Below are 22062 nucleotides of genomic sequence, written 5' to 3'. Positions count from 1 at the left end.
AGTCCCATCTTCCTTCATTCACATGCGTAGCCGTTGTATAAACGTCTTTCTGAATGACAAGTGAACTACAAACTGCTGGACTCAACCGCTACACATACTCAACTGCTCAGAATCAGCGTTAGCTTCTCTAACAGCAGGAGGGCAGGGGGATTTCTCGTCTCCACGCTCTCTCTCACGCCATGAAAGGTTAAAAAGGCCCGAGATGAGTTCATAAAAAAATTAGAAGACCTATAAGATTAAAAGAAGAGAAGAAAGACGGCTTGAAGAATTCGCCCGGAGCGAGTTCGCCCTGCAGACCTACATCAAGAAGACTCAATCTTTCAGGGGGAAATTAGACCTGGACTAAAAAGAGTCAAGGGAAGGCCTCTGCCTCACTCCTTCACGAGTGTCATGAATTGATTCAAAGACAACAGCATGTTCCAGCCTCACTTCATTTAGACCCTGGATGAAAAAGGATACATGCCGATGAATGGCAACCTCAGTCTTGTTTTCCCCAGGCGGCTGATTACGGTTTGATGGAACGGCAGCCACAAACACAAGGATGGACTGCGGCTCTGCTCACTTGTGTACGAACTGGATGGGATTAAATTACCCAAGCATCACATATTGCATTTAAGAAGTTTTATGGGCACAAATGAGTAATCATGGGAGCCACTACTTCCTGTAAATCTCCGCCATGACAGGAAGTAGTAACCCTACTGATGTATGTTCAGTGCACAACGATACTGTAAGCCAAAAAAAAAGAAAGAAAAAAAGAAGCGACCTGCAAATATAATGCTGTATGTAAAAAGTATTGCTCATTGTCAGTTTATTGTTCGTTGCTCGTTGTTAGTTCACTAGTTAGTTGTGTAAACTATGTATACAAGTTTATTGGAAAGTGTTACCAATATTTTTATAATGGATTAACAGTTTACACTTAAGTTGCCACTTAAAACAGTAAAATAAAATAATAAAATATATATATATAAAATTAAATAAAATTAAGATAAAATAAAAATAAAATTTTGCATTATTTGCTTACAATTATAATTAATATATTATTATATTTATAATAATATAATATAATATAATATACACTGCAAATGATTTTTGAAGTTGTAAATAAAATCTTACAAGAAAATACTATTTCAGTCTACAATACAATTGATGCACAGTCATTATGAGAGGATAAGTGAATTAGCTAAATCATCTCAAATTATGAATCTCTCTCAAACTATGAAAAAAAGGTTTGTTTCAATGTAAAAACATTCACACAGCAGAGTATTCACTGACATTAATGTACCTGAACCGTGAGAATATAATGCTGGGCGGTTTTACTGTCAGTCCCGCCCGGCCCTCATAATAACAGTCGAGTTTGATAGCTCATAAACATCTATCATTACAAACCAGCGGCAAACATCTTTCTTACAGTGCCGACTTATTGCTTTCCATCATTTTGGTCAAAACAGCATGGATGTCTCTACTAACTTTTCAGCTGATGGAATCATTGCCAAAATATTAACCAATAATATATGTTTCCACCCAATCAAATTCCAATACCTACATTTTACTTATAAATACAACAAAGACTCTTCTACTCCAGAATCACTGAATCAGTAAGGTGTTAACTTGAGACTCACTCGGATCGAATCACTGAATCAGTAAGGTGTTATCTTGAGACTCACTCGGATCGAATCACTGAATCAGTAAGGTGTTAACTTGAGACTCACTCTGACCGAATCACTGAATCAGTAAGGTGTTAACTTGAGACTCACTCTGACCGAATCACTGAATCAGTAAGGTGTTAACTTGAGACTCACTCTGACCGAATCACTGAATCAGTAAGGTGTTAACTTGAGACTCACTCTGACCGAATCACTGAATCAGTAAGGTGTTAACTTGAGACTCACTCTGACCGAATCACTGAATCAGTAAGGTGTTAACTTGAGACTCACTCGGATGGAATCACTGAATCAGTGAGGTGTTAACTTGAGAATCACTCGGATCGAATCACTGAATCAGTAAGGTGTTAACTTGAGACTCACTTAGATCGAATCACTGAATCAGTAAGGTGTTAACTTGAGACTCACTCGGATCGAATCACTGAATCAGTAAGGTGTTAACTTGAGACACACTCTGACCGAATCACTGAATCAGTAAGGTGTTAACTTGAGACTCACTCGGATGGAATCACTGAATCAGTAAGGTGTTAACTTGAGACTCACTCGGATCGAATCACTGAATCAGTAAGGTGTTAACTTGAGACTCACTTAGATCGAATCACTGAATCAGTAAGGTGTAAACTTGAGACTCACTTGAGGAAAAAAGTATTAATCAATAACATATTAACATGTTTCCATCCAATTAAAATCAAAGTATTGGTCTAATGCAGGGGTCTCCAACACGTCGCTCGCGAGCTACCAGTAGCTCGTGGCCTGACTGGAGGTAGCTCGCCAAGGGGCCGTTCACATATCGCGTCTTTTGCGCGCTCGAGTGCGTCTTTCAAATGACGCACTCATTTTTTCCAGGCGCAGCGAGCCGAGATGAAAAGATCTCAACTTTTCAGAATGCCGCAAGCGCACCGCAGGTCATGTGACAAGAACCAACCAATCAGCTACAGCAAGCGTTTTTCAGTGGTGGAAATCCATTAGTTACTAAAACTTCTTTGTCATTGTGGAGAGCGCAGTGCATGGTTGCATAGCAACGACAGACGCCACGGGAAAATCGGACCGAATTTTACTATTAATAATAAAAGATAAACTAATGTGCAATGTAAACGTCAGTAATTTATCTTTTTTTGAAGCTGAAATATGTGAGGTTTATCTTTTCATAAAACCTTTTTTGTCAAAACTTTATTTAAACTTGTACATTTTAGTAGATAACATGTTGCAAGACACTCCTTTAAAATCTGGCCATCATTTTTAATGTTATTATTTTAATGTTTATGTAAACAGAAAGTGCATATTGATGCTAATTATATTTGTTATTTGCAGGTTTTCGACATAAAACTTGGTGAATTGATTTCATTGTGTAGTATTAATACTTTGTAAACCGGATTCTGTGATAACCGTGCTCATTTTGGTCACTATAAATCATGCAATGAAATTTTCAAGCCATTTCATCTCTAGTTATGATCAACTATGATCAACTAAAATGGCTATAATTATAATTATGTGTTTTTACAGTATACTATGCAAAGTACAATTTTATATAAAACATTTTTTTTATCTCTGATTCTGTTCTTTTCTCTGACATTTAAGACATATAGGCCTACAAAGACTCTTTTAGGTCTAAAACAGTTTGGATAGTTGTTCATATGAGAGTTTTTTAGAGATTTAAGTATTGTATTACATGAATAGCTCTCGGCCACTTTCATTTTTAAAAACTAGCTCTCAAATGAAAAAAGGTTGGAGACCCCTGGTCTAATGTATTATGCTTTAAAAACACACTGGATTATATCACAGACTATTGTCTCACATTTAGCATTCCTCAGCACAACGGAATTGAACGACTGCGCAAAAGTTGCTTTGTTGCTGCATATACAGCATTATTTGACAGATTTTAAAAGCTCGCCTCCATAACGTTCCTCCCTCCGATTGAATCAATAATGAACTCTAACGTGTTTGGCTGGAATGGGAAAAGCTCCTCTCTGAGTCTGTGCTCTCCCCGTGATCGATAATTATGTCCCCAAAGGGTGTAAGATCTCAGACTCGAGTGTCACACACACGTGGCTTCACACATCGGTTTGATCTCGCAATGAGGGTACCGTGTTTCTATTAACCCGCCTTGTCCTGATCTTATCCCACACCTACCCTGATGGGTATAATCACCTTTTGGAGATTAGCAGTTGAGCTCATAGACTTTGAACACATTGAAGTCTCCTGTTTGACGGAAAGATACGCTTCCCTCCAGGTAATCATCCTGCCTCAGAGACACGAACAAACTGAGACGGATCATTGTGAAATGTGAGTCATTACTCAAAGAAAATAATCAGAGCCACTTTCATCCAACCAAATATGCTTCTTGTGTGAAGTAGCATGAAACATTACCTGTAAAAACAATGAAAACTCATTATCTGACACAAATTCGGCAGGTTTCTCACACAAAGCTATCATATGACTTCCAAAGTAGGCTGCATGAATTGGTGGGGGGGGTCTAATTGTGATTTTTCTAATAATAACTGATTGCAAAAATGAAATGAAATATGTAAAAAAAAGCTTGAAGTTTGCAATGTTTGTTTGTAGGGCTGCACAATTTGGCCAAAAACTGTATATAAACTGTATATACTATAAAAAATGAAATAATGTGAAAACAGTGAAATTGTTTAATATTTGAATATTTATGTTTCACATTTTTATATGTAATAGTAATAATAACTATTATATACATAATAATAATACTAGTATTATAGTTGAATAGTATTGATAATAATAACTTATTATAGTTATTATTATTATTAGCAGTAGTAGTAAAAATAGTAGTCTTAATAGCAGTATTACAAATAAAATTATAATAATAATGTTAATAATAATAGTAGTAGTAGTAGTTTACAGATGATGATGACGATGATGATGAAAAATAAGAATATAAAATGTGAAATTGTTTAATATTTTAATATTTACTCTTTCATATTTTTTTATGTAATAATAATAATACTAATAATAACAATAAAAAAATAACAATAGTAGTTTAGAATAATAACTATTAGTAGTAGTAGTTGTTGTATTAATAGTATTACAATTAAAATTCTAAAATGAATAATAATGTTAATAATAATAATAATAATAGTAGTAGTAGTAGTAGTTTACAACAGCAATTATTGTTGTTGATGCTGCTGTTATTATTAATAGTAGTGGTAGTGTTAATATTAATACAAAAAATATTGAAATATTAAATGGTTTTGCAGCAAAATAAAAAAACAAGTATTTAAGCAAACTATAATAATAATCATTTTACTGTACAGTACAATTAAAATTTTTGAGTAAACCATCTCACTCTATGCAGCCAATCACAAGCAAGATTTGTTATCTGTGAGCACTACTGATTAAACCGAGTCTCGTTGTGAAAACGCTTGGTTCTGCTAAACTGTAAGTCAAGAAGTCATATGTGTTTAATTGAACCAATAAATGATAAAGTGTTGTGATACATAAACGGTATAAAAAGATGACGCTATTTTGGTTCCACTAGGAATGACAGCGTCGCTGCAAAGCATTGATTGGTGAACTCAACTGACATTGTCAGAAAGAAAACAAACTACCCAGTGTGTACACACACACACACATATGAATGAAGCAGCCACCCTCGCAAAAATTCTTTGTCAATCTCAGTTTACGAGGCTGGCATCGGCTGCAAGCCACCAGAGGAGGAGGCGAAAGACACAGTCGACAAAATTTCGATGTACAATCTGTTCGCCGGGAGGCGGAATCGTGAAGAGAAATTTGCCTCTCAAATCCTGCCTCTGAGCGCACATGTCAATGCCATCCGAGCTGATTGCTTGGCTTTCACATTTGAATAGAATGAAGTGCTATGAAAACGGAGCGTGCTTGGCGCAGATGGTGCTTGGAAGCTGAAAGAGCCCCTGAAAAAAAATGGAGCTGCAGATAAGAATAGACAACCAAAAAAAAAAGCGTTCTTGCTCTTACAAAGTATTTAAGAGGTGTGGGTTTGCAAAAGAGCCCTTGTCTGTCGCAGATCCTGAAAGATATCCACGAAAACAAGTTAACCTTCTTTAAAGGCTTGTCCCTGAGCAAATTATTGTGCTCCGGAGTAGCCTTAACCTCTGATGAAACCAGTGAAGTTTCGCCAATGTGAACTTTGAATCGCCATTAGCAGAAAGAAAAATCTGGATTGTCCCTGGAATCTACATGAAGGCCAAAAGACACAAAAGGCAGAGTGAATGAGAATCAGAGACGAAAAACCTAGGTTTTTCTTTTTTACTTAAAGGCTTTGCGGTTGGGATAACTTCCCCTTCACATTTCTTAAAGGTGAAGAGTATCATTTCTGCACTGCTGGTATAAAAAAATGGGTTTTAAAAGGTTTCCCAAACCTCTCCAGTTCACCATTGGTTCAACGGAGAGATAGCCCCGCCCCCAAACGTCAGTCATTGGTTACACGTAACTCAAATTTCTGCATATTTAGCAAGTAAAAACATTGTATAAAGACACACTTCACCTTTAAGACCAATGCATGGTTTGTAAATGCGAATTTATCCGTCTGTCCTTCATTTTAATACACCTCAGAACAGCACAAGTCTCGTGTGCCGAAGAGATTGAGGGTCTTTCAGCGCCTGTGTCGGAATGCAGATCTGCAGGAAGTCTTGTCCTCGTGATGGCTTCCACATCTGTCTGGCCACGACCACGGAGATGTGTAGCGCCTGTTGAACCCCAGCGGGAGGGTTTTTACAGCCGCCCCGGTTCACCTCATGGCCCATTAACGGAGGAAAGCGAGAAATGCAGGCGCGCGTATTCCTGGTCCAAACATTCCTCCACCTCCACTGCTGTGTGCAGAACCTCACAGCTCAGCCGGCACTCACATATCTGGGAAAAATCACTGAGTAGGGCCATAAATAAGCAGCAGAGAGAAGCTGAAACAGGCTTGTTTGCATGTACAAACGTTTGAGGTCAATAAGATTGAACTTTTTAAAGAAATTAATACTTTCATTCAGCAAGGATGCATTATTAAGATTTCCATTTCAAATAAATGCTGTTCTATTGAACATTCTATTCATCAAAGAATTCTGAATGATGAAAAAAGAACAGTTTTCAACATTGATAATAATCAGAAATGTTCCTTGAGCAGCAAATCGTCATATTAGAATGATTTCTGAAGGATCATGTGACACTGAAGACTGGAGTAATGATGCTGAAAATTCAGCTTTGCATCACAGGAATAAATTACATTTTAAAATATATTCAAATAGAAAACAATTATTTTAAATTGTAATAATTTTTTTTACTTTATTTCTAATCAGATAAATGTAGCTTTGGTGAGAATAAGAGACTTAATTTGACAAATCTTACTGTAGGATAAATATATAAATAAATAGTTTAATTTTATTATTGCAATAAAAATGGGTGGGGCACTAAATAAATAAATATAAAATATATAGTAAATCAATACAACTAACATGCGTTACCCAATTGAACTTCCATGTATTATAAAAGTATCTCATATTTACAAAAAGCATCTCATTTCTATATTTGTCCCCCCCAAAAAGGCTTGTCAGTTGGTAGAAATTTAATCAAATTAATAACATGATATACTGATTCATTCATTGAATGAATCTTCAAATGAATCTTAAATGAATCAAATTTACAATTTAAAGTCATTGTGGCAGACGAGTAAAGCACTTTTGACAAAAAATGGCTTGAGAAGTCAATATATTAAACATAAGTCTATCACTAACATAAAAACACATGAAGGTGGTTCTTCAAGCTTGATTTCCTCTTATGATGAGAAAGAAAATTATGCATAGTTCAGGGGTATGATTAATTGGGTTGATTGTGTCAAATCTATCACATCTTTTCAAATTAATTACGCTTCATGTGTTAAAGTCATATCATTATGCCCCAAAATTGACTGTTTCTGTAAGAACGTGAGGGCGTCTGAACAGATGAAGCCGATCTCTTCCGAATCCTGCCGCAGTGACCCCACAACTCTGACCCACTTTAGCTTCAGCCATATATGGCATTGCCAGCAGCAATTAAGAAAAATGACAACCATCACATCAAATTCTGCTGACAGAAATATCCAAGACTTGTCCCCAATAGGGAAACATATTGATTTGAACAACTGAAATAAAACAAGGCGCTTTTCAAAATGGGTACAGGGGGAAATAAAGAGAAAAGAAAAATCCATAACGGTCAAGAAGATATGAAGGATATAAGGACACAAAGGATTCCTACACGTGAGCGGATCTCAGTGCAGGATTCAATACCAGTTAAGTTGATTATCCCAGAAAATATTTTTTTCCCTCTTTTTTAAAAAAAAGTGCAGTTACACTCTTACAATAAAAGCAAACTGAGATAGCATAGGGTTTAACATTCAGAATGTGAAGTTTGTATTTATGTATCACATATAACATTACACAGAAGATTAATAAGCAATTCCATCATACTAGTGTCACTAATTAATTTTTATTATACATTTATACATTGTGTTGCCCTGTGTACGTCCATTGAAAATGTAGTACTGTAAACACAATTTTTTGCTTTTTAATAAAACTATAAAATGAGGTGTTGTTGTATTTGTAAATATTACTTTATTGGGACAATGTAATGGATCAATTAAGTATTTCAAAGCTACGCACTAGATAAAAAAAAAACGAAATGATAATTATGACAATGACTTGAAAACATTTCTTATATGATAAAAGTTTTCAATTTCTGATTTACAATAATTCTGAGAATTATTCAAAGAAACGAGATTGTCCCGAGATGGATGGATGGATGGATGGATGGATGGATGGATGGATGGATGGATGGATGGATGGATGGATGGATGGATGGATGGATGGATGGATGGATGGATGGATGGATGGATGGATGGATGGATGGATGGATGGATGGATGGATGGGATATCTGGGGCTCGGATTTGATAGATAGTTACCCATCAAAACAGAAGGTGTTATTCCTGTCCTCTCCCCACAAGCACTTTTACTGTAGTATATTTCCATGGAGGGAAGTGCCGTGCAGGTCGAGGCAGAAGGTCAGCCATAGTGCAAACTTCTTGAGATTGTGGGCCTAACTTGAGAGCTGTTATAAGTGGCACTGTGCAGCATTCAAGCTATGCTGTTAACTTGCCAGAAATTCCTGTTTGATTGTTCTCACTGGGAACCACGGCTATATATTTGGAATGGCATACTACCATCGCACTAGAACTATTTTTGCCACACACATTACAGTATGTCTACCTAATATAGTATTAGCATTTTCTGCATGCATAAAATAGCAGTGTGACCTTCTACATTTGCCAAAATGAGCGTATACCACGGTATATTTCACACTGCAATTAGGGATGTGTAAATCTGCACAATTTAAAAAAAAAGAAAAAAAAACCTAGTTAGTATTTCACTAGTTTGGACTTTTGTTAAGAGATGTTCTTGGGTTTAAAAGCAGCTAAACAGAGTGCAACAGAACGAGACAGAATGAGATTATGAAATCTTTAAAGGTGAATAATGTCGTTTCTGCGACACAAAAATACAGCATATTTTGCAAACACCCCTTTAGTGCCCCAGCTCACACATCACAAACAAACACAGCTCTTACGGGTGTTTGTGAAGGCATGTCTCAATGGGTAAAATTAGGCTACTTTCAATAAAAGGTCCAACATATTAGGAATACTTGTAGCTGTGTTGCTATGTGTCATGAGTGAGCAACTGAGTAGGCTAACACTGTGTGAGGCGAACGTGAGCGTCTCGCTTATAATAAACCCATCCAACGTCTCAGCCCTGGGCGCAGTTTTGACATGACGTTCCACAACTATTTGAGGCTGTTCATAAAGGTCTAAATGCAGCGTAATTTGCCTTGCACCCCTGTACCCAAATCTGAATTTCTTTTCCCATGTAATGCGTCAGTCATGGTCCCACAGCAGCTTAACACCGTCAGGCTCCGCCTATTACATATTTTTCTAAAAGAAAAAAGTATACAAAAAGAAAAAAAGAAAACTTTATATATTTATCTGAAATATATATATTTATATTTAAATAATTAAAATAATTAATATTATATATCATATATTTATTTATAAGAAATTATACAAAACAAGTTTTATTTATTTTTTAAATAAATCTAAAATCTAAAACTCAACATCATTGACTAGTTGGTTTCTGGATGATAATTTGGCAACCACAATCATCATGACCCCCAAGCAATGTGATAGACCTTCTGATTTTCAACAGTGATATTTAACACCTCCTCCTTGATTAATTATTTGATTGGACGGCCAAACGTTAAAGGTTTTGTTTTCAAAATGTACAAATTTATATAATGAGCAAGTCCACCATGAATCTATTTTCCAAACAGTGTTTTTGTCTTATCATGAATAACTACGGTATATTAAGTGTTTATATTCAGCCTATTTTAGACCAGTACCTGTGTGACTCGTCATGAACAGAGAGAAGTAGCTCCGGCTACAATGTTCTTCCACAAGACGCATGCAGTTTTTCGCTAGATCGCGAAAAGTGACATGGTGTACCTTTAAAATGCAACCGATATGCATTTCCAAGGTAATAACCGTAACGTTTCGTTCACATAAAATCAGCATGCAATACAAAGTTTGCAGTACACTTCCATTCTGAAAATAGCATACTATTCTGTCTGTCTGCTATCTATCAACCCACAACAGACAAACACACACACACACACACACACACACACACACAAGCCCTCTAGACTGCATTATCAGTGAGCGTTCACCCTACCTGCTCCTTTTCTACATTTCCTATTCAGTCTGTTACATTGACTGATGGCTGGTGCATCTGTATTACAGACCTGAGGAGAGACAAGGCGATTGACATCAACACTGAGCCAATAAAAACACAGAATCAGGTTAAGGGAAATCTCATAAACTCTGTGCCTCAGCTGAAGGTCAACAATGGTGTATCTTAAGGAGATGAAGCTTGATTGTCTGAAAACGGGGGTTGTTTGGGAGCTCAATGCTGCATGTGTCGTCGTCTTCATACCCAACTCCATCATGCTGTACTCAAAGGGCAGATTTTTATAAAAGCGCAGCAATTCCTCTAATGGCTTTTATGGGAAGGCAGACGGGGCGGGTCTGAAGATCTACTGAGGCCCACATCTTTAGATTGAATAAGGCCAAGCTTAAAACACCCCAGAGGAAAAGAGCGATGGTACATACAAAGAATTCACGATTTGACGTGTGACATCTGTGCACTGATCTTCTGGTATTATGTGATATAGATGCCAGGAGATATATGAAGATGAAGATGCTCTTTGACATATGCTATTAAACAGTAGATGCAGTGTCCAGAATTAGAATTTATTGATTTTTATTTTTATTTTTGAGACATAAATGTTTCTAACCAGTCATTAGACTGTATTTTCTATTATTTACAGTACCTGCCAAAAGTTTGGAAACATAAAAAAATAAATAATAATAATAATAAATAATAATAATAATAATAATAATAATATAATAAATATACAAATAGATACAAATTATAATATATATAATATATAGATATTATTTTATTTTATTTTTTTACAAAAGTATTAAGCAGCACGACTGTTTTCAGCATTGATAATAATAAGAAATGTTTCATATATATATATGTGTGTGTTTTTGGAAGAAGTCTGTTATGCTCACCCAGGCTGCATTTACTTCATCACAATTGTTTTCTATTTTACTGAATTTGTTATTTATAAAAAAAAAAATGTATTCCTGTGATGTATGTATTCTTCGATGAATGGAAAGTTCAATAGAGCAATATTTATTTAAAATAGAGTTTTGAATGGTAGTGTACTGTATGTAGGGAGAGAGAAAAAAAAAATCATAGGTGATACATTTTCTTTTTTACTAAAAAAGGTAAAAATTGTTAGAAAACATGCAAGTTGCAACACAATTCAGGCCTTGTCCACACTAATACGTTTAAAAACGCATCTTTTCCTCTGTTTTGGCCTTCCGTCCTCACTGAGACGGAGCATTTTTTTGAAAACACTTTCCCATGTGGATAAATTTGACTTAACTTTACTCTCTTTCTCGCAGTTGGTGCTAAATACTGCCTGAAACGAGTTGTCAGCAATTCCAGTCTCTCTTCCTGCACCAACCTAAGTAGGTTTGTAACACATTTGCATACTGCCCGCCTATAGTCTTCATTGGCTGCCGTGAACGTGTACTTTGACCCTCAAACACTGTAGTTGTGGCTGAGACTGAAGAGTTTGGTTTGTGTGCCAACATGTCGACAAGACGCTGTTTTCTGCGCTGCGAAAGCAAATCCACTTAGCATGCACCTCGTATTGAATCAGGCTCGTATTGATACAGTAAACGGATGCCATCGTTACATCATAAGTGCTGAGGAAACCTCTGGAGCTGAAATTCAGACAGTTTCACAACAGACTGTGCCATCTGACCAATCAGAACAGAGTAAGCTCTCGGAAAGGAGGGGGTTTACAGAGATCGAATCTTTATCAAACTATTTCAGACACTGTGAGAAAAGAGCTGATGCTGCAGTGCAACTAGGAGCCTTTAAGAAAGTAAATGGGGTAAATTTGGCCTCCATGTTGACTAAAAATGTCCATGAATTTCACACCTTTAAAAGGAAGCAATATCCATAGACAAGGTCAGATTTCGATTCTCAGACATTTCTCCACCTATAGAGCGCTCAGCATCTGTTCGGCACATGTAGCCGGTCTATAAATCTCACTGGAATCCCTTTAATGGCACCGCAAACCCAGCTAATGGATGTCGTGCTGTGGTGAAAAACGCTAACAAGAACCATCAAAACAAACATGAAGGCTAACCTCTCAACCTTCTGTCATACCTTAAACGTCATGGGGTTTTTCTGAGAAGCCCTTCAGCGCATCACACCGCATCCCATAAAACACTTCATCAGCACCACGTCCGAAACACGTCTGTTCTGGGATCATTTACAGCATGAAACAGTAGTAACATCGACAGGAACCCAAGATAAGCAAACGGGCTGGATCTGAATGTCCATCAAAATACACATTTAGTATATAAAAGCACATGAACTGTGATTCCAGCGAACGTGTCGGGAGTGTTACAGGAATGTAAGTCTCATTAGGACTGCTTTCCTAAGACCTATTACAGTCCGATCTTTCCACTGTGTGTTTTGAAGGTGCTTTTGTGGCTCATTCATGATTTTTCACACCCAAGCCCTCGGATACGCTACAGGACAGGTAATACAACCCGTACCCTCCATGATAAATGCCATATTTTCTGTTCTATAATGAAAAATGAAGAGCCCCAAAATTATAAAACGATGCACTTTGTACGGTAGGCTGCATTTCGCAATAGACCGCACAATAATTCAAGGATTTAGTGCATTTTTTTTTCAATAAATTAATGAAAATGCATTTTGGCGGCCCGACCAGCAATCATATGCATGACATTTTAATTTCTACTTTGCATATAAATAAAAGTAACTAAAATCTCATTTGTAGGAATGCCACTGATATTAATCTTCATACGCATAATTGTATATTTTTAAAGTAAAGGGCATCCGTTTCAATTTCCCTTTTTTTTGCAGCAGTGAAAACGAACTACAATAAACATGCCATAAGGCCCAAAGCAGATAAAGAGTAGCAAATCTATTCAAACATTATATTATTATTATTATTATAAAATGACTGTAACCTTAAAAATACTTATTAGAAAATAATGTAAAATTCATATAATAATAATACATTATTATTACTATTATTATAAATCAAAATTCTTTAATAATAATTATTATTTTTATAAAATTACAGTAATATTACTAATACTAAGTATTATTATTTTATTATTCACAAAAAAAACATTTATAAAATATTGTAAATTGAATATAATAATAATTATAATACATTATTATTACTATTATTAGAAACAGTAATAATAATAATTATTATTATTATTATTATTATTATTATAAGATAAAAATATATAAAATTAGAAAATAATAATAAACACAATAAATGCATTTTTGTGAAGAAGAAGTTGTATTATTTGTTTTATTTATAGTACATATTACAACAAAAAGGTGAGTTTTACTCCATGTCTATTGGCTTTAAAATCATTAAAATGCTAAGTTAATTTCTGGGAAAATGGACCAAAAATACACATGACTCATGAGAGTATACACAACTTTGTCTAAACAAATAATGCCTAGAATACAATTGGTCCCCTTACCAGACCATCAGCAGCCACATTCACGAGAGATTCACGTGTTACTATATGGGACTTCAAAATGAACATTTCACGACCTTGTACTTGCATTCAGAGCACAACAGCAAACACTGTTTAATTGAAATGCATTTGCATGCAAGTCGATTGACCAGCAAAGTTGAACGCGGGACACCGAAAAACAGCTTAACCCCCACACGCTGCGATAAACCGGGAAACGGCTTTAATCCAAAGTCAAGTCAACAGCTGACAGCCTTGAGTGGCAGTGCGTTGAACTTAAGCACAAATTCCAAATATTAGACTGTATTCTGACAGGTTAAATATAGCAGGTGTTTGAGTGACGGGACGAAAGAGGGCAAAAGCAAGACAGAATGACTGGCAGAGTAAGAGGGCACCAGGGCCTTCAGAGATGTTACCTGTCAATGGGCAGCCCAAAGAAAAAGACGCTCCGTCTGTCTCGCTCTAATGGTGGCACTGATGTGCCAAAGATTTGCCTCTTATTTAGGCTGTTATGACAGGTTAGATCGTTTATTTGATGCCTGGAAAGTTCTCAAGTTCTCCCTCACATGAGATTGAATTCATTCAGAAGATTTGAAGTACCTGATTATGTTATTATTGAAATGTGAAAATGCCAAACGGCGGTCCACGTTTGGTTCAAATGTCATGATATGTCACAGCCGTCTGAAATGCCTCACTGTGAGCCACTTCAGTTAATAAGATTACATGCTGGCTGAATTAATGAACAACTGAGAGCATACAAACTGAGAAAATCCATTCTGAAGCACGTTTAAACCCCCTGAAAACAAGCACTCGCCGTAACCCTTCCCCGCGGCTCTAGCTCAGGTTAGCCGTGTCAAGGCACAGATCCAGGGATACTGTGTTCCACAGGGGCCGCGATCTTTCGCTCGGTCATCCATAAAACAGGAGATGAAGTGGCCGGCTTAGCCGATCAATGACAGCGCAGGCAACACAGTCTCTGAAGTTAGTGAACGCTCTGACATTTGGAGAGGAAACGGGAACGCTCTCCTCGGAGCACCTCAGGGTCAACCCATCCATCAGCGCTGTCCTTCCCCTTCAGTGTGTACTCTCAATCTGATCCGTTACACACCTGCTCATAAAAACAACATGAGCTCAACGTGGACCCGTGTGTCATTTCTTAAAGCAACAGTTCACACAAAAAGAAACCTTATTTGGTCATTATTTACTCGTATTCATGACGTTTCAAACCCAACAACTGTCTCTTTTTTTTCTCTGTGGGACAAAAAAAGTAGAATAACGGCATACAGGTTTGGAACAATATGAATAAATAATCAGAAAATGTTCATATAATATGTTCCTGATCTTATTGTGAATGATTCATAGGTGCACATTATTCCAAAGAGAAAAATATAAATATATTACTGGATTTTTGTCAAATACATTTTTAATAAAATAACAAAACATTTTTTTTAATGAAGTAAAATTGTATTACAATGAAGTAAAATGTTCTAAAAAATCTAATTAAATGAATGATTAAATAAATAAATGTGAATAATAAATGTATAGGAAATAAAAATATATATTTGAAAAATATTTGTATAATATTTTATACAAAATAATTGTATTATAAATACTTTAATAAAATACAAATGTATTGTATTGTATATATTTACCGGTATCTTTCATCAGAAAATAATATGCTCTGCCTCTGAAACAATGCTTGACCGAATTCTTTTGATTCATATTCCCCAAACTCTCAAACATTTTCTATGTATAATGTCACATTACAAAACTTAAATGAGTTTCAAATCCAGCAATCACAATGCTTTTAACATCTGTAATTTCTATAAAACAGAATGAATGCATGAAATGAAGAGCAGGTCTTGATTTTATCCTTCTGAATTTGTCTTCTGAATTTGATTGGATCGTCAAAAATGTGCTGCGATTTCATTAGTTAAAATAATTTGTGCCGTAGTTACAGAGTCAGAGGCTGAGTGAGCCAAATTCATTGTTTTGATAAGATAAAAAAATGATGCAACTACAGTAATTAATAGCAAAATCTAAGAATGTACATAAGCATAAAATAAATACATTTCAGTCTCTTAATCTTCGCCATGGACGTTTTTAAATTCCGCGCACTGAATCCCACCAACATGCTACACCGTGTCACCATCTGCGCATAAATGCAACATTCCCTGTAAAGAGCTTGGCACTTGGACGCTTGCCTGGAATTCTCTGTGTATCCCTATGCGTTCAGATGGTGTTTATGCTAAAGCACAGTCCCTAATGGGCCTTAACCCGTACGAGGAGCGCTCCTGAGCGATGGTCCGTCTCACGCATTAGGCTCAATGGCTTGCGTGAGATGACATGTTTTGACCCCTGCTGTGTGCAGGTCCCCAGGGGGTGCCACCATGGCACACGGATAACCCCGGTCGCGCCGGAGATGTCTTAATCATGCCGAGAGTGGGTGGGTGTGTGGAGGTGTCAAAACAGCAGTTTTTAGGAATGCAAATGAACACGATACGCGCAAATGAATAATTATGGGTTTGCACATCACACAAGCCTCACAGCATCTTTAAAGAGACGAGGGACAAGCTATTTCGTGATTATTATCAAACATTTGCACACTTCCTTTCAGCAGGAAACCTCATTTTGCACATGAAGAAAGCAACAAGCGGCCCAATCGCATGAAATCGCCCTGCCAAGTAATGGATTGAATTTTGCATGGAAATGACTTAAATGAGCCTCTGCAACTGCAAACCATTTCTGATATGAGTTTGAACACAACAGTAGTCAAATTTACGAGAAATTAAAGGACTCTGACGGGCTCAAATGATTTTGATGGTGCAATTTTCTCAATGTTAGTTTAACATTTCACTTAGCGCAGGGACACTCCAATTATGCAGTTCGGGGGGCACTTTAAGAAAACGCTGGGGTGACCAGCGGCCAGTGAGTAAAATGACCTGTTAAGAGTAATGATACTTGATTTTCATCTCAATGCAGCACAGAAACCAACAATCAAAGGCTATGAATCAGACCAGCCTCATTTTTATAACCCAATTCTTCAAAACAAATACAACAGTCAAATGAAAAACACTTTTTTCACTTTGCAGAACAAAATAGTCAATGGAAATTTAAAGACATGACACAAATGCTTCAATATATCAAAATAAATGCATCCGGTTGAAATTTCAAGCTAACACACACATACATGCTGCACAGAAATATATATATATATATATAAAAGTTTGTGTTTATATAATGTGTGTGTCTGCATGAATATATACTGTGTGTGTGTGTGTGTGTGTGTGTGTGTGTATATATATATATATTATATTATATGTGACCCTGGACCACAAAACCAGTCACATGGGTCAATCTTTTTAAAATTGAGATTTATACATCACCCGAAAGCTGAATAAATAAGCTTTCCATTCATGTATGGTTTGTTTATAAATAACAATATTTGGTCGAGATACAACTATTAAAATCTGGAATCTGAGGGTGCAAAAAAATCGAAACATTGAGAAATTCCCCTTTAAACTTGTCCATTTATGTTCGAGATTGTGCTGCATTCATTCACTCACAAAAATAAATGTTTTATATATTTACGGTAGGAAATTTACAAAATATCTTCATGGAACATGATCTTTACTTAATATACTAATGATTTTTGGCATAAAATAAAAATCGATAATTCTGACCAATACAATGTATTTTTGGCTATTGCCACAAATATACCTGTGCGACATGTGATCCAGGGCCACATATATATATATATCTGCACGATTATTGCCTTGAAATTGTAATTGCGATTATTAATTACGATTATCACAATTTACATTGAATGATGCTTTGAACAGCTTTATGCCATTGTTTGAAGCGACTGCATGCCATATTGTTATATCAAAATAAACCAGCTGAAAACTCCTTTTCTACAGCATTAAACCTCAAATATCAAATATTAAAAAATATATATTTAAAGAAACCAGACCAAAGTAAAAATATTCATGGTATTATAATGTTACACTAACTAAAATTAAAACAATGGGGGAAAAACCCTAAAGATAAGCTGTAGAAAGAAAAGAAAAACACATTTTAAGCACACAGAATGATGTAAGTGGACTTTTTGTAATTGTGCCTTTGAACGATTACATAATTGTGGGGATCGATTAATTGTGCAGCCCTAATATATATATTATTATTTTTTTGTATTATTGCCCTCAACAAATTAAGTAGGTTGACTTCTCAACTGCTGCCTTCACATGCAAATATCTTATACGTCGTATTTAAGAATTCATTATAAATCAGTAGGAATAAAAAGATTATAATCGGTACATCTTTATTAAACAGTACGTTGGAGGGAAATTCAATTTTCGCAGTTTTGACGTTATCTCAGATCTTTGCTAAATGAAGTGCACACAGTTTTTTGAATGTTCAGCAGATGTCATGTCACTTTGCAGCAATCAGTGACTTAAAGGTGTAGTTTTATTCATTCACCTTCAAAGCTTTGTGTTTTTCTTTTTTTTCCTTGGGACACAAAAGAATACATTTCGTGTTGCTTTTTAATTTTCATATGATGAAAATACATTGTGAGCTACTGGAAGCTAGACTTTTAGTGAATAGTGGCATATATTTAATTATGTTCCTCTTATACAGCTTCAGAAGATTTGGAATATAGTGTATGAAACTTTTTATTCTACCTTCATGGTGCTTTTTTTGTTATTTTTAGAGCTCAACATCAACAGAAAAGCTATAATAATGAAACAATTGAATTTTCATTTTAGGTGAACTATCCTTTTAAGACCTCAAACTACAAAACACATGTTGATGAGGTCGTTATCGAATCTAAAATCCTAAGAAAAGGTTGCCACGGATTCCTACAGTGCAAATTCTAATTAGGGATTATGACAAAATCTTGACCACCGGTGGGCAGGGCTTTATCTTCAAACACACGAGACACTGACCACAAACAAAAAAAGCTGTGCCGCTTCACTTGAGCCGGGTCAGAGCCGGTCACCGCGTACCAGTGATCAAAAAGCCTCCACATCCCATTAGCCAGACCTCGCAGTGGGGTAACCCAATTAAATCAATTCCATTTAATCAGAGCGGGACTCATGAGCTGAGGAGGTGTGGTTTTCCAGACAGTCTCGTAGCACGTAATCCCGCCGCTTAATCACCAGAGCTGTGTCCACGGAGAAACACTAATAGGAATGTGATGGAATTCCACTAATGATAATCGGGAAGTGTTGCAAATTGATCGACCTCTAAGATCTGAACTTTGTAAAAGGTCTCGCATGGGTCAAGTAACTTGATTGGATTTGTGTTGTAAAATTTGAAAAGTAAACAAAAATGTCTATTTAGTGGGACTGTCATTTTTTGAAATGTATAAAAAATGTATCTATTCTTTGTATAAAAAATATATTTTAAATAAAATTAGTGCTGGGCAACGATTAATTGTTTGATTAAAAGTTTGTGTTTACATAATACATGTATGTGTACAATTATTTTGTATATAAATACACACACATGCATGTATATATTTAAGAAAAATTTGTTATTTGTATATCAAATATTTATATTTATATATCATATAAATGCTATATAAATATACAGTATATACATGCAAATATTTCTTAAATATATACATGCATGTTGTATGTGTATTTATATATACAAAATAATATTAAAAAAATATTATACACAGAACATTCACATATATTACATAAACACAAACTTTTATTTTGGATGTGATTAAGTGTTGCCCAGCACTAAATAAAATATATTTTCTATAAAAAATGTTTTTTTATAAATAAATATAATTGCATGCGCAAATCATAATTAACAATAAATGAACAGTTCCAATAATTAAAAATATATATATTTATACAAAAATAAAAATATTTGCCACAAACACTTAACAAGAATTCAGGTAACACGGAAAACATGTCATCATTGACACTTTCTTTTCCCTAAAACGCTCTGATTCCAGAGTAAATAGAAGGGAAAAAAAACTAATGATCCAGACTAGTTCTGTTAATACAAGAGGGAACAAAAACACACCACAGCTGTACACAGTCTGCAATAAATGAGCTAACTGATGTATCTTTTTGACAGGCACGAGGGTGTAAAGATATAAAATAGGATCTTTTGAGATATTGCGGTACCTTGGGTCTGTCCTGGATGATGATGCTCATCACAGACTAATGAGATCTTTGGAGAGTATACTCAGGTGCGCCTGCAAAGACAAAGAGAACCGGATCAGTAAACAGACAGACAGAGAGAGAGAGAGAGTATTGAAGACTGTGGCAATTAGTACCAACTGTAACTGCTGTAAGACAGTGTGTTAATCAAAAAACTCAACTAAATAGTCAAAACCACAATTTTATCTTAGACTAATGTACAAACTATTGAAACAGGCAAAATTTATTTGTTTGTCTTTTAGGAGTACACTTTGCAAGTTTGAAAGTTGGATGAGTACATTTTTTTATTAAACTTTGCAATGTTACAAAAGATTTTTACACTGTTGAAACACTGTTATAGTCATCATGTTAAAGGGAACCTATTATGCAAAATTCATTTTGGACATAAATGTGTGTTGGCAGTGTGTGTACCCAACCACCCTATAGTGATAAAAATCCACTCACTCCTTTTTTTTTTTAAATCCCCATAAATCATAAGCAGTTTCTCCCACCGACCTGTTTCAGCCATGGGGCTGGTGTGACGTCACAACAGCCACAGGCCCCGCCCACGAGTGTTGACAGACACTGCCATTTTGTTTTAACATAGACCCGCCCTGATCGCGTTCACAGCGAGTTGTACACATCCAGACATCTAAACTGTTGAAAAGGATACTTAATGTATTAGAAACATGATTTATATGTGATATAGGATGCAGAATTGTGATTTTTTTTTTTTTTTTATGGATTCAAATGTCTCTGTATTCCCCTTTTTTGTTATATCAATAAAAAAAAAAAAGATAAAAAAAAAAAGAGTTGTACACATTGCTGCACTGAGGAGAATGTCTCCCAAGCGTTTAAGGTGTTAAGTGGCTGGATGTATTAATAATTCACATAGCTCTCTCTATTTACTCCCGAAATCTGAGCCAGCCGCTGAAGACGAGGTGGATTCATTTTGTAACGTTATTCGAAGAAAATGCTCCCTCAACTCTACCGAAATTTGTTTATGTACTTACGCACTTCTTATACTGTGTTTACACAGCTCTTATGTGATTTTCTGGAGTAAAACTGACGCTTCATCTTTTGTGTGATGTACAATAAAATGTATTAAACTCATCAGTATATTTTTGGCCATCATTCGGATGGGGTCCTACAGCAGGCTTGATACAAGCAATGACAAATAGGTTATAACCGTAATTAAACTAAACCATACCTGTTCCATCTCCATACAGCATGTATTATCTGACTCTGTAGGCATTATTGTCCGACTCCAGGTCGAAATGAACACCATTACTGTGAGTTTCTGTTTTGATATTATCATCTTTCCTTGAGATGATTGTCAGTTGCTCTGACATTGAGCGCGAGCTCGTGAGGCTCCGCCCCCTCTGCCGTGCAGCAGCAGCTTATTTGCATTTAAAGGGGACACACTAAAATGGTGCGTTTTTCTCAGGCCCAAAAAGTGACAATTTAAACATGCTGTAAAAAATGATCTGTTTGGTATTTTGAGCTTAAACTCCACATACACACTCTGGGGATGTCAGAGACTTATTTTACATCTTGTGAAAAGGGGCATAATAGGTCCCCTTTAAACTGAAGACAAGAGTATTTGCTGCTAAAAATGCAGCTTTGCAATCACAGGAATAAATTACATTTTAAAATATACTAAAATAGAAAACTTTAAATTGAAATAATAATATTTCACAAAATTGCTGCTTTACTGTAATCAAATAAATGCAGCCTTGGTGAGCAGAAGAGACTTGTCAACCAAGAGTTTGTCTTGTACTGTATATATCTGCAACAAAACATCCTGGATTTAAGTAACTGTCCCAAAATAATTTTTGGTTGGTTGGCTCCTTTACTTGAAGGTTCATAAACCTTCATGAGACTCAAATCTGTCATGATAGGCAGCACATAGGGATTTCTCTGGCAATGGGGCTTTCAGTTCAATTCAATTAAATGTTATGTGTCTCACACTTTTCACAACACAGTTCAGTCCAAAGCAGCTTATTACAAAGAAGAGTGCTGTAAAACCTCCATTGAATAAGTTAAAGGCGACAGTAG

The 22062-nt window shown here is 35.7% G+C and overlaps 1 protein-coding gene across 1 annotated transcript in view; it reads right to left on the bottom strand.

The window, feature by feature from the left end:
- klhl29 (kelch like family member 29) overlaps window positions 1–22062 on the bottom strand; it is a 270850-nt gene that overhangs the window by 226960 nt on the left and 21828 nt on the right. Inside the window, exon 2 of the mRNA XM_084432701.1 lies at window positions 19990–20060. The gene's annotated coding sequence lies outside the window, so the exon portion shown is untranslated. The remainder of the gene's footprint in view (window positions 1–19989; window positions 20061–22062) is intronic.

This window comes from Rutilus rutilus (assembly GCF_951802725.1).
Source record: "Rutilus rutilus genome assembly, chromosome: 15".
Lineage (NCBI taxonomy): Eukaryota > Metazoa > Chordata > Actinopteri > Cypriniformes > Leuciscidae > Rutilus > Rutilus rutilus.
The sequence above is the reverse complement of the archived record's forward strand: the minus strand, read 5'-3'. Positions and strand labels throughout refer to the sequence as shown.